General features: G+C 46.1%; 1 pseudogene; it reads left to right on the plus strand.

The window, feature by feature from the left end:
* The first annotated feature begins 6,134 nt into the window (after positions 1-6,134).
* LOC136610172 (zona pellucida sperm-binding protein 3-like) lies at positions 6,135-11,162 on the plus strand (annotated as a pseudogene).
* The last annotated feature ends 2,322 nt before the right edge of the window (positions 11,163-13,484 follow it).

Raw genomic sequence — 13,484 nt, forward strand, 5'->3', positions numbered from 1 at the left:
GCACAAACGTTAGATTTGTGCACCCATTCACAAGGTTTTGCACCTCACATAGTAGCGTAAAACGTCCGACCGTGAAAACGGTGGCTGATATACGCTTGTGGGAATAAAGCCTAAGGCTGTGCTCACACGTGGCATTTTTTTGTTGCGGTTTTCATCCGCAATTAAAAACTGTATCAATTAGTCACGAACCTACTGAGTTTGAGAAGCAAAAAAGAAGCAGAATGACCAAAAGTTAAGGTTTGAATAAGTTTTATTGTTTTAGTTTAAAAACTCTCATATAAAGTGGTAAACTGTATAATTTGTTATAACCCATTAAAAAATCTAAGATTGAATCTCTACTCTGAGTACAAGAATGTTACCTTTTATTTTTGCTCTTTTGCTATGTACGCCCTCTGCGTGGGGAAAATTATTGCATAAATGGCATGTATTTCGGTTTGTGCTACTTTGTGGTAATAAAAACCTTTTGAAACTGAAAAAATACTGTATCAAAAAACTGCATGCAATTTTTAACAATGCTATGTGTGTGCTTTTTTTATTTTAAATGCATGCAGTTTTTTTATGCAGTTTTAGGCTGGATTCACACGAATGTATATCGCCTCGGTTTTCACGCCGAGCCGATATACAGTGTCCTCATCTGCAGGGGGGGGGGGGATGGAAGAGCCAGGAGCAGGAACTGAGCTCCCGCCCCCTCTCTGCCTCCTCTCCACCCCCTCTGCACTATTTGCAGTGAAAGGAGGCGGGATGGGGCGGGGTTAAGTTGCAAGAATTAGCCCCACCACCGTCCCGCCTCTCCTCATTGCAAATAGTGCAGAGGGGCGGAGAGGAGGCAGAGAGGGGACAGGAGCTCAGTTCCTGCTCCCGGCTCTTCCAGGCTTCCCCCCCCCCCCCTGCACAAAGAGACGACATATATCGGCTCGGCGTGAAAACCGAGCCGATATACGTTTGTGTGAATGCAGCCTTAAATTGTGGTTGAAAAATGTAACAAAAAACGTAATTTGTGAACGCAGCCTATAAACCTCACTTCACTCAAACCCTGCTCCCTTTTCAAGACACCTTTAAAAAAAAGCCTAATAAGGCTACTTTCACAAGGCCATGAAAATCACGTGGGATTTGGGCTTTGCAAAACACACAAATCTCAAAAATGTGAACCCCATTTGATGTGGGGAAAAAAATCACAGCATATCCTATCATTAGACGTTCCCTCGAAACGCATCACCCATTGTTTCCAATGGGGCCGGAAAACACACTGCATGGCGTGTGATGTACATGTGAGTACAATGCAAGGTTTCCCATTGAAAACAATGGGAAACACTTGTCAATTCTCCAACGGAGAAAGCCAATCCAGAGGATCGCAACTGTACCGAAATGATGGGAGACGCTTTTGGCAGAAAAACGCCTCACATCCGCGGGGACATCGCACATATAAGACGTAACTTATGCCAGAATTCTAGTGCAACCCCAGTAATAAATGTGCTCACAAGACACAAGCACAACAAGGTCAGAAATGATTGACAGGTCAGCACTGAAGGGGTTAAACCACCTGAGAAATGTTGACTGAAATAACAGATTTAATGCAGATTGAGGCTAAATTAATCCGTTTTTGCCAGTGTAGTGTTGTATAAAAGTTGCAGATTTTGGCTACACCATATTTGTGACTTTTACCTTTTCTCGCTAATTTTGTAAAGTGTTATTATAGGGTGTGGCCTAGTGAAGGGGGCAAGGCCTCCCATGGTCCATCACATGTACTCACCCTAATTAAGCATTTTAATGCCATTCCGAGCATCTCTGCCGATCGCTGCATGCCAACACTTCTGCGTGTTTTTTTACATACACGCAGTAGCGCCCTATGTGAATCGTTTTAAATCTGCCAATTATGATTGGGAGTCGATTGTGGCAAAAATTAATTGATGCGAATATGTAGTGCGTATGAGAGAACATATAAACGCATTTGCTCATGAGAAGGAGACCTCAAAGTATCCTAAAGGAGACCTCAGGAATTTGCAGAATTCTGATGCGGAAATTAAAAAGAAGTGACATTGGAATTCCGCACACGGATTTTGATGCAGGTTTTTGAGGTGGAGTTCAAGCAGCAATTCTTCGGTGGATTCCGTCATGTGAACCCAACCTTATATTTCAAGGGTTAAATTCCAGAGCATAAACAGACATCCGGTGGAGTTAGAATCCACAGTGTTTTTCAAAAACGTTGCAGATTCATTGTGGAAAATTTCCGCACCCTGTAAAGAAGATTTCTGAAATGCCTCCACATGGCTTCTACTGTAAACGCTGTAGAATTTCTACAGCGACTCTGCCATCGGAAATCCCTTAGCTTCCATGGCTTGTGTGATGCTCACTAAAAGCTCTGACCCGGTTGTAATTTTTGTGATAACTTTATCAGCATGAGACACAGCAGTAGGAGAGCTCCGGTAAGGCAAATCCCTTATCCGCTGCCATCGGGCCTCCTACTTCTTCAGACACTTCCATGGTCACCTCTAGGGCTTTCCGAGTGCAGACGTACACTTTGTTGTGTCCCACGGCCTAATCCGATGCAGTGTAGGCTTCCAGCCTACTGCAGCCTAGTCGAGCAGCTGAAGCTACTGGCTAAATTTGTGGGGATGCTCGAGCAGCCACTCGCGTCTGTGACCCAGAGCTTGGGAATTCCCCAATCCAGCAGCTGGAGCCCTGGCAGAGACCACCTGACTTAGGGGAGCAGGTAAGGAGGCTGTGTAATGGGCTCATAGCCCCAATAATGGTGGCCTGAGTGCCGCTGGGAGGGCCCACAAAACAACTTCCTGAGGGGGACAGGAGACTCCATCTTCACCCCAAGCTATACACATAGCTTCAGTAGCCCCTGGTAGAAGCCGGATAGTCCCTCTGTAACAGACACGGTACTAATCCACAGTCGCTGCTAACACCGCCAGCCCATCAGAGCCCTTCCCGGAAGCAGAGGAAAAGTATGAAAAGAAGGACCCATCAGCTTTCCAACTCCATCAGGGCCGCAGTGACCATGCATGGCATTGCCCTGATCAGATAAGGTAGGCAGAACTGGGGCCTCTGCTCTCCAGGCATCCAGCGCAGACATCCCTGCGCCCGTCAACGGCCTGCTGAGATCCACCTCCAACCCTTGGCTACCTGGCCGCAGCTTTGCAGACAACTCCATATTCACCCGTACGCCGCGAAGATCCGCCTGACTACCAGGAGAGGAAGTGACAACGGCTCAGCTGCTCTGCTTGTCCCTAAAACGATACTGCAGGCTCCCCACGGACTCCACCAAGACGAACATCTACTGAGACCGGATGGCAGGGTATGACCTGTCAAAGGTTGCCTCCCCTGCTCCATCCTATTCTATATGCCTCATCACCCGAAATGACTGCTTTATTCCATTCATCATCCATCACTCACGCATAACTAATCTGCAAAGACTGCTTTTTCCCTCCACTGCTTTTGCTCATGCTTATGTTTTGCTCCATATTCCATACTAACTGCTCCCCCCTTCAACTATGCTTCACCTTCCACAATAGCCTGCTCCACATACACCCTGCCTTACTAACCCAACTGCTCAATCAAGCATGGCAGCTCGACAGGGCAGGGGAAACGTGGACTACACTAAATGGCCTAACATCTTGCATATTAACAATATCATCTCTGCTATAGCCTCTATCACCATCCTCATTGCAAGCCTTAACGCTTTCCTCCTACGCCCACATCTAATGCACTCCATCCACATTAGCCCTTCTCTCCTCTCCTCGCCCATGCACAGCTCACACCCACTATTCACCTTCCTCAAATGCCTCCATCCCCCTGACACCACCAAGAAATACCTTAGCCACCCTAACAAATCCTCCCACCACCTGCTTACCCTCTCCACCCTACTACTTCTAGCAGCTGGGAACATTTCTCCCAATCCTGGACCACCTCTTACTGCTCCCTACTACAACCTCCTATGAACCACACTAAAACACCGCCCAAATCCAACCCCTAGCCCCTGCGCACCCTCCCCTATCCCCTTCTAATGCACCCTCTGGAACTCCAAGTCTTCGTACAACAAACTCCCAACTATCCACAATCTCCTCACCACTAAACATCTCAACCTGCTCACCCTCACCTAAATGTGGATACAGCAGACTGACACTGCTTCCCCTGATGCACTGTCCTACAGTGGCTTGCAGTTCTCCCACACCCCTAGGTGCAGTGGAGCAGTAGGTGTCCTCCTCTTGCCGAATTATATCTTCCAAGTTATTCCCCTGGTGTCCTTACTCACCTTCCTGTTGTTTGAAGTTCATACACTCCATCCACTGTCCTTGCGAACTGCAGTTGTCTACTGACCTTCGGGTCCCACCTGCTTATTTTTGGACCACTTTGCCACCTGGCTCCCCCACTTCCTATCCTGTGAAATCCCTACCCTCATCCTATCACAACTATCACTCACTCCCCCACTCACAGTGATGGCAATACCCTCAATCTAATTTTCCTCCGCCTCTGCTTTGCTTCCCACTTCACCAACTTCCTCCTCCCACTTCACCACTTCCTCCTTCCCACCCCAGCATCTTCCCAGACCCTCCCACCTATCTTACCTACAGGAACCTCTAGACCATCCGCACCCAACAGTTTTCCAACACCTTACAGTCTTCCCTATCCCCCATCTCTCTCCTTACATGCCCCCAATCTGGCTACTGCCCACTACTACACCACCCTCAGACACTCACTGGAGGAAGCTGCACCCCCGTGACCCCAGTCTTCTGCTGCAGACCGCAGCAAGCCTGGATGACATCATAAAAGCACTTCATCCGGTGGTCCTCTAGGTGTACTGAACGGCTGTAAAGAAAGTCAAAACATCCCGCAGGCTTCCTCCACTTCAAATTTATGCTCAAAACCTACAACCTTGCCCTCCACCTTGCTAAACAAGTTTATTTCGCCTCCCTCATCTCCTCACTATCCAACAACCCAAACAACTTTTCAACACCTACCACTCCCTCCTCAACTTCAAAGAGCAGGTCCTAATTATGGATCTCAGCACTGGAGTGCTAACCGCCCACTAAAAAAATTTAGAATGCTTTATGTATGTCTTGTGTCTTTGTCATGCATGTGGTATGAGTCAGTTTTATGTGTATTAGCACTTCCAGGCATGAAAGGGTTAACGTCTGATAATGTCTGGTGATGTCTGGAAAATGTATCAATTAGTCTAGGTGTGTATTGGTTGGCGTGCACATGATGTGTTGTGAGGTGTCAAGGAAGAAGGTTGTGAGTAGAGAGTTGGAGTTGATCAAGCTGGAGGAGAGATGGGCTTCTGCACCTGCCAGGGCTCAGCCATGGCAGACTCCCTCCTTATAGAAGTTTGCTGAGAACGCGTGGGTATGAGAGCACAAGAACCGCATGTTCCTATTCAGAAACCGCAAGTCATGTGAGAGCAGTGAGTGACTGCCTGATGTTAACCACAAGTGTGAAAGAAGTCTATAGTTCGTCCAGTTGGGAGAGTTTTTTCCAAGAGAGAGAGATCCAACAGATAACAGAGACTGTGGATGTATATAGCTCGGGAAACCCGAATTGCACAAGGAAGAGGAAAACAGGTGAGCAATGTAAGCCTACGACTACTAATATAATCTAATACTGTACAAGTTGCTTCATACAAGTTCTTCTGCTGACTGAAAAAGATGTTGAAGTAAAAAGAACAAGACCGCACGTTCCCGGTTTTCGTAGAAAAAGTACTTTCTGTGTGTGGATTACTCTTTATTCAGGTTGGATAATCTGCCGCTGATTTAGGAATGTTGACATCACGGTAACAAAACAGGAACTTAAGGTAAATCAGGCTACTAAATATGATCTCTCCAGGTTAGTAGTCTTTGGAGGAGACAGTATGCCCCATGACAGGTTGCTACTTCGTTTGCTCTGCTGTCTCCTTGGCTGAGGCCCTGCTCCTCGGATGTTGCAGGGCGGAGCTTGGCATCACGAACAGGATGAATACCTCCACACCAAATGAATTCATGAAGAAGTGAATTGAATCTTTCCCCCTGCCAGATGCAGAGACCAAGTGAGAAGCTTTATTTGAAGCCGAAAATGTATGTGACCAGGAAGCGCTACAGACTAGAAAAACACTGATGTTACTAGACAAAGTTGAGTTGCCAGATTCGTGTACCCAAATGGAGAATTATGGTGACAATATGGACTTTCAAAATGTCGCTCAGCCTTCACTGCCCTTCTCTAAAGAAAAGCCCACTAATTCTTCCTGCCATAAAGTTCCCACAGTGAACACTCAGCAGAGTGAGGAGAGTGTCGGAGACGTACAGATGGCTAATACAAAAGTTTTAGGAGGTGTGCCAGCAGGATACCTGCCACCAAAGCCACAGTTTTACTTTGGTGATGAGAGAGAGGTGATGGACTTGCTGCCCTTTCTTTCTCCACAGTCTCTAAGAGCAGCAGCTGTTGAGGAGAGCACTGAGGAGCTGGTGAGCTCTACTGCCAGCATGGAGCTTGGAGGAGTGTCCTTGCCTCTTGCCACAACTGTTGCTGCTCCGCAGTAGGTCTACCCGCTATTGTGGAGCCCAGTGTTGGAGGACTGGTGAGGATGAATACATCCACTAACTTTGACCCGGAAAGAAAAAGAGACTGGCTGTTACATTTTTCCCTACACGTACAGAATTTGTGCCTTCTCTTTACCCACCGTGGATACTGATCCACCAGGACAATGATGCAGCAAAACAAGCTTTGCCCTCACACCTGTTACCTTATGTGGTGGAGTATGACACAAACTTTTCATTTGTATTTGTGGATGACCGAGATGATTGGCCTAGAGCAGGGGTCCCCAACCACCGGTCCGTGGACTAGGCCTGGGCCATTGGAATTCTCCACAGCGGTGCAGGGTACTGTCTGTCAGCAGACTTGACAACAGGTGATGCCCCCACCTTTTGATTGGCTAGGCCGCTGGCCTGCTAAGTCCGTCTCTCTGGAGGCCACTGTTGCCATTGTGCAGTTAAATGTCTGCGGTCGTGCGTTTGCAGCGCAGACACTATCGCCACCTAAGTACTCCAGTGCTATCTATATGGTGGTGGAGCTGCAGCGCTGTTCCTGATATATGGTCTTATGTGCTAAGCCAGAGTAAGGCGATTAGCAGCAGGGTTCGGGACACAAACCAAAGCGGGGTCCGGACGCAACATGACATCCCAGACCCACAGATGGCAGGGCAGGGGCGACAAGCAAGCCAGTGGGGACAGCCTATGTACAAGACGAGTTACAGCAGCGTGTGTGGACGGCACATCACAGACGCCAGCTGGGGATGGCAGAGCAGCGGGAACATGACTTTGAACCGAACAGTGTGAACAGCAGGGTCCGGACGGCACATAGCACGGCTGCAGGTAAAACAGCCAATCAGATGCTGGGGGCGTCACCTCCATGTCAAGTCTTTATGCTTTATGATGTGAACACCCCTAACTTCCAGTGTCGACTTAATACAACAGTACCCCGCCACAGACCAGCAATAAACACTGACAGTGTGCTCTGCAGCAGCTCAGAGCACATTGTGTGGGCTGGCCTCAAAAGATGCGGCTCCTGTCAGAGAACATTATTCAGGGCGTGCCTTCTTTCAGCTATAGGAAGCCGGTACAGTTGTATTATGTCACCACTGGAAGTTAGGGGTGGCGACATAATACAGCAGTCTTGAGATCTGTAGACGCCACCAGCTTCTGATTGGCTGGGGGCGCTACCGTGCTATGCGACTGTCTTACCTGTCTCAGTGGCCTCAGGAGGAATGCAGACCACCGCCGCCCACAGTAACAGCGCCAGAGCCCCAGCGCCAACACTAAAGCCAGCATTCAGCCTGTTGGATGGGAGCTAACATCCTTGCTAAGCTAACAGACTGTCAAGGGGGGTGAGTCACAGCAGGCGTCCTCCATAACCCCACCCCCATATGACCAAAGCCCCACCCATGCCCCACCCCCAGGCGCCCTGCTGGGCCATGGAAAAATGATCTTGCTTTAGGCCGGTCCCTGGTGCAAAAAAGGTTGGGGACCACTGGCCTAGAGGACTGTGGCGGCAGTCACAGGACTTTACACTGTCTAACCATGCAGAGGAACAGGACAGCACAAAGGAGGACAGAGAGGTGAGAGACTATACTCAGGCCAGCTCTTCTTTATGTTCATCGGTTGGGATTCATTCTTGGGAAAGTGGTGCAACACCAACAGGATTCAGCATTGAGTCGGAGTCTGAAGAGCCTGCAGAAGATGCTAAAGACTCTTGTTTTTCCCTGTTGAGAGATATTTTGCAGTTTTTCTTTCCCTTTTTAATTTCATTGCCAGAGACTACAAACTAATATCCTTCCTTTTTATTACAAGTATAATGTTTTATTTTATGCTTGATGGTCATTTATAAAGTTTAACATAGCGTTATGTTTAATAAATATGCCAATGTTTGGAGTGCGAATGTTTGGAGTGGTAAGAGTTAAAGTTTGGAGACATGGTGGTGTGAGTAACTATCTAGATTAGGAATATGTGAGGAGACAGTAGAGCCCTGTGACAGGTTGCTACGTTGTTTACCCCACTTTCTCCTCGGCTGAGGGCCTGATCCTCGGACTCTGCATATCCGTCACTCATTCACTATCTGTACTTGAACCAACGACAGAGGAAAAAGTCTCCAGACTGCATTCCTCTGCTCGCTCCACTACCTGCGCCTGTGATCCTCTCCCCTCACACCTCCTCCAGTCCCACTTCCCAGCTGTCATTACTCACCTCACCAACATCTCCAACCTCTCCCTAACCTCAGGCATTTTCCTCTCCTCTCTCAAAAATTCCATCATATCCGCTCTGCTATAGAAACCAACCCATGACCCAACTAACGTTAAAATGTAATGTCCGATATTTACCTAAAATGATCTATTAAGGTACCACTACTCTAATCAGTGACAACTGCTGGCTATTTTAAGATGGATCTGGTGGCGTAGTACCTCCTTGTAATAACTCCTGTTTTACTTTCTTTGTAGTTATCCCAAGTCAGTGTTTCTCAACTCCTGTCTTCGGGGACCCCCAACAGGTCATGTTTTCAGAATTTCCTCAGTATTGCACACGTCATGTATATGTCAGTGCTTCAGACATTGCCACAGGTGTTCTTACCATAGGCTATCCTGAAAACAGGACCTGTTGGGGGTCCCTGAGGACTAGGGTTGAGAAACACTGGTCAGTATCTAATCTCCAGGTTACCTGGCCAAGAATTGCAATGGACCATAAAATGTTTAGTTCTTGCTCTTCTAGTGTATCTCGTTATGAGTCTTTCTGATCCAGACACAGCAATGTGAGCAGTAATGCTATCAAGCCAACATGGATTCCATTCAGCACCACAATATCTGTTGAAGAGCGGCTGAGTTTCTCCTTGCATCTTATGACTGGTAAGCTTTCAGCATTGGGTAATGATAGTTTATTGGCCTATGCTAATGCAATTACTTCAAGTATCCTGCCTTTGTCTAGACACAGCAATGTGAGCAGTAATGCCATCAAGCCAACATGGATTCCATTCAGCACAACGATAACTGCAGAAGAGAGACTGTCCTTCTCATTGTGTCTCATGACTGGTAAGCTTTCCAGCTGTAGAGAATGGTGTAGAACCTCCTGACCTATGTTTGTGGGGGACCACCATGTGCCGGTGCCAATAAGAGACATATAGTGTCAAGACATGCCTCTACATTCTATTGCTCAATAAGACCCTAACTAGCAGTTACAGAAACAGGCTAATATATATGCTAGAAATGTATAGGATTAACTCAAATATAAACTTTCCTACCTTCAGAGGGTAACTATGCTTAGAGTAAAGTTAAATCGAACCCCCATTTGCATTCTAATAAACAGTATTTTCTCTTCAGAGGACTGGAGTGGTCTCAGTTCATCACTGGTCTTCCAGCTTGGTGATATGCTCTACCTAGAAGCCTCTCTGAATGCCCAAAACCACATCCCCATGATCCTGTTTTTGATAGCTGTGTGGCCACCACTACTCCAGATATGTCTTCCAATCCTTGTTATGAGATAATCTCTAACAATGGGTGAGTCACTATTATCATTCTGCACAAATCAAGCAACCTATCTACAACCAATATGTTCTATAGGTGCCTGATGGATGGGATGCAAGCTGATTCCTCTTCAGCCTTTGTTTCTCCAAGATCCCAAGCAGATGAGCTTTGCTTCAAGGTTGATGCCTTCAGGTTCACAGATAGTGTTTTCTCTATGGTAAGGGCTCCACATCTACCATACTGGCTTCACAAAGCCCTTAGTTCTTCAAAAATCTTATGTGAAAATTGTACTTTAAAAGTGAGCATGTATACTAAAGTTACTTCTTTTGGTAAATGCTTTATCCAAGATCTACATCGCCTGTTTGTTGAGAGCTGCTCTTATCAACCAGATTCCTATTCTATGAAGAAAGCCTGCTCCTACAACAAGGCATCTAGCAGGTAAGACTACTTAGGCAAGAATCTTGGGTCAAACATCTAGCACAATCTTAGATGGTTGATCATTAACTGGAGCTCTTCGTTGACCCTCACTCTCTTCTAGTTAGTCACCAGTGGTATCTGCCAATGCTGCTCCACTAGGAACTGTGCTACTGCTGCAGGCCAGAGAATGACTTGGATATCACCCCCTGGAAGGCCAAGAGGATTTAGGAAGAGAAACATTGGTAAGCCTGCCAGATTTGTGGCACAAATGTCTAGACAACATCCTGTTCATTAAGTTGGGCAATAGCCTGAGTATCTTGCATTTTACTGGAGCCTTAGACTAACCTTGCACCCAAGTACATCTCAATGAATATAAAACAATTTTCCTGTTTGGAAACATATAGTCTAGACTGACTTCTAGCATTCATAGGTTAGATATGTTTCCCACACTGGCTCGTGTTGCAACATCTGGTGTTGATGTGATTATGCTGTCTACAATTCTACACTTTTTCTTCTGACAGATTCTCATCCAGAGAAACGTGGCCTGGCCACACCAGGTCCTCTTTTAGTGACTGAAACCAAGCCTAACCAGGTCTCCGGAGCAGGAAAAGCCCAAGCTTCCAAAATGAGTGCAACACACAAACCTCTACAGCTGTGGAAGCTGGTGGTCATTGGTTCTGTAACATCAGTACTTGTTACTGTTGCTCTTAATGTGGCTGGAAAATGTCTTCTGAGAAGATTTTCCAACAAAGAATCTATGTAGAAATAAACACATTTTGGTTAATCCGTGTCTTGTTCATAAGCTCTACAGTGGGCAACACTTGTAAGGGTTGGAAGACCATGTTGACTGCATTCTCCATGGGACTGGTCTCTCTCATACTGAGCGTGAAAAGAGCATGATGACTTGGATTCCTGTCATATGGATTTGTAGCACAGCTCCTATAGATTTCTACATGGAGGCATATAGAACTACTTAATGCTGACCATACAGGAAAATAAAAGCTACTAGACTTACCTGTCCAAGCTCCAGTGACTCTACTGTCATTGTTTACAGGCTCCAGCAATTGACATTTGAAGTCTGACTGCAGAAATCTGTGACATCCTGTCCATGGGCTGATGGCAATCTGTGAAAGGGGAGCTGTTGTTGGAACTGCTAGAGAACAGTTGCCTATAGTATGTTTTATGTTGCCAGATGGAAAAATAAAGACTCTTTATTCATGTCAAACAGTCCAGTAGATGTAATAGCATCGGAGGAGAAAGAGTGTCCCAAAGAGGACCACGAGGTGAGAGAACTAATGTGTCCTAGCCCTTCGCTATGTTCTTCCATTGGAATTCAGTCGTGGGGAAGCAATCCGAGTAGTTTGCCTTAGCGAGTACGTTCGCTCATCTCTAGTGCTGTCACACCTTGATATGGAAGCCCCAGGACCTTCAGGTCCATAAATTGACTAACTGGTGACTTAAAAGCCTGTTTTCCTGTATTTGAAAAGTACATCTGCGTCGCACTGAAGAACTGCCAAAATGTGCATTCTTCTAGAACATTATATTTTAGAATCATGTGACCTTTCTATTTAAAAGGAACCCATCACCACCACCTCACTGCTAAAACAAACTTCACTGGCCAGCAGGGGATGAAGAAATCAATCACTTTTCATGCTCTCTCTTCTTAATAAGACCATGTCCCTGGGTTGGGTTCAAAAGTTATTCTGCATTGTATGCAAATCTGCAGAAAAGCGTCATCAAGCTGAAAAGAGGCCTGCTGACTCATGAGATGCAGAGCAAACCCCGCCCCTTTGTCTAGCTCATCATATCCTCCTTTACACAGGAAAGCCTAATTGTGCCGGTACAGAGGCTCCTTAGAAAAAGAGAGGACATTGGAAGTGATTGATTTTTTTTTGCCCTGCTGGCCAATTAAGTTAATTTGGGGGTGAAATGGCAGTGAAAGATTCCATTTACAGGTATAAAATGTTGCCGTGACTATTAAAGGAGTACTTAACAAAGTGTAAATCTTATGGGACATTTCATACAGGTAGAACTATTCTGCAAAATACAGTATAATTTGCCATCGTGCAAAACATTCTGCACCAAAATCATCATGTCTAATATGCTAATGTTGATGTGGATTTAAAAATGGCTGCTGCTATTTTGTATCAAAATCTGCATTCAGACATGTGGGTTTCTACACCTGCATGTTGAGAAAAATTCCATTCTATGTGAAAGGTCCCGATAATATCACATACAGCCATAACTCTCTGAGATGACCACCCAAAATGCTACAAAAAAGGTCTTCTACTGAGAGTGGTCTTCTCAAAGACGATGGCTTGCCTACATAAGCTCTTCTATGAATCCTTTGAAGGGTGTCCCGTTTTATGAAGTCCCCAAGAAGTAACTTTAGTCCATGAGATGCACATTCCATTGCAGCAATATGTGGATACTTGTCCATTATGATTTCCCAAGCAGCTTTCATATTACTTGCATTGTCAATCAGCAAAGCGAATACTTTACCGCTCTCAATTGTCTCTACCACTGCACACATTTCACTGCTGATCTACTCTGCAGTATGTCTGTTCTCTCCAGTTTCAATGCTTCTATAAAAGACTGGTTGAGGTGTTATCACAAAGTTGATGATTCCTCACAGATTTGTCCATCCATCTGTAAGTACTGCAAGACATAGTGCTTCACTGATTTTTCCTTGTACAGATTCCATCACACGCTCATATTCAGGCTCCAAAAGAGGCTTGCTCAAGGAATGTCAGCTTAGCAAATGATATGATGGTCGTAACATTTTAAGCTTCCTGCCTATATGCATTTTCAGTTATAGACAATGCTGATCCAGAAGCATATACTGCTCTTGCAAGGGCATGATCAATTTTCTCCTGACTTTCAGGTGTCATTTAGAGATGAGCGAGCATACTCGCTAAGGACAATTACTCGATCGAGTATTGTCCTTAGCAAGTAGCTGCCCGCTCGGAAGAAAAGGTTCGGCCACCGTTGCTGGTGAGAGGTGAGTTGCGTCAGTGAGCAGGGGGAGAGAGAGATCTGCCCTCCGTTCCTCCCACCTCTCTCCCACCGCCGGCAGCCAAATCTT

This window comes from Eleutherodactylus coqui, chromosome 2 (genome assembly GCF_035609145.1).
Source record: "Eleutherodactylus coqui strain aEleCoq1 chromosome 2, aEleCoq1.hap1, whole genome shotgun sequence".
NCBI classification, from domain to species: Eukaryota; Metazoa; Chordata; class Amphibia; order Anura; family Eleutherodactylidae; genus Eleutherodactylus; species Eleutherodactylus coqui.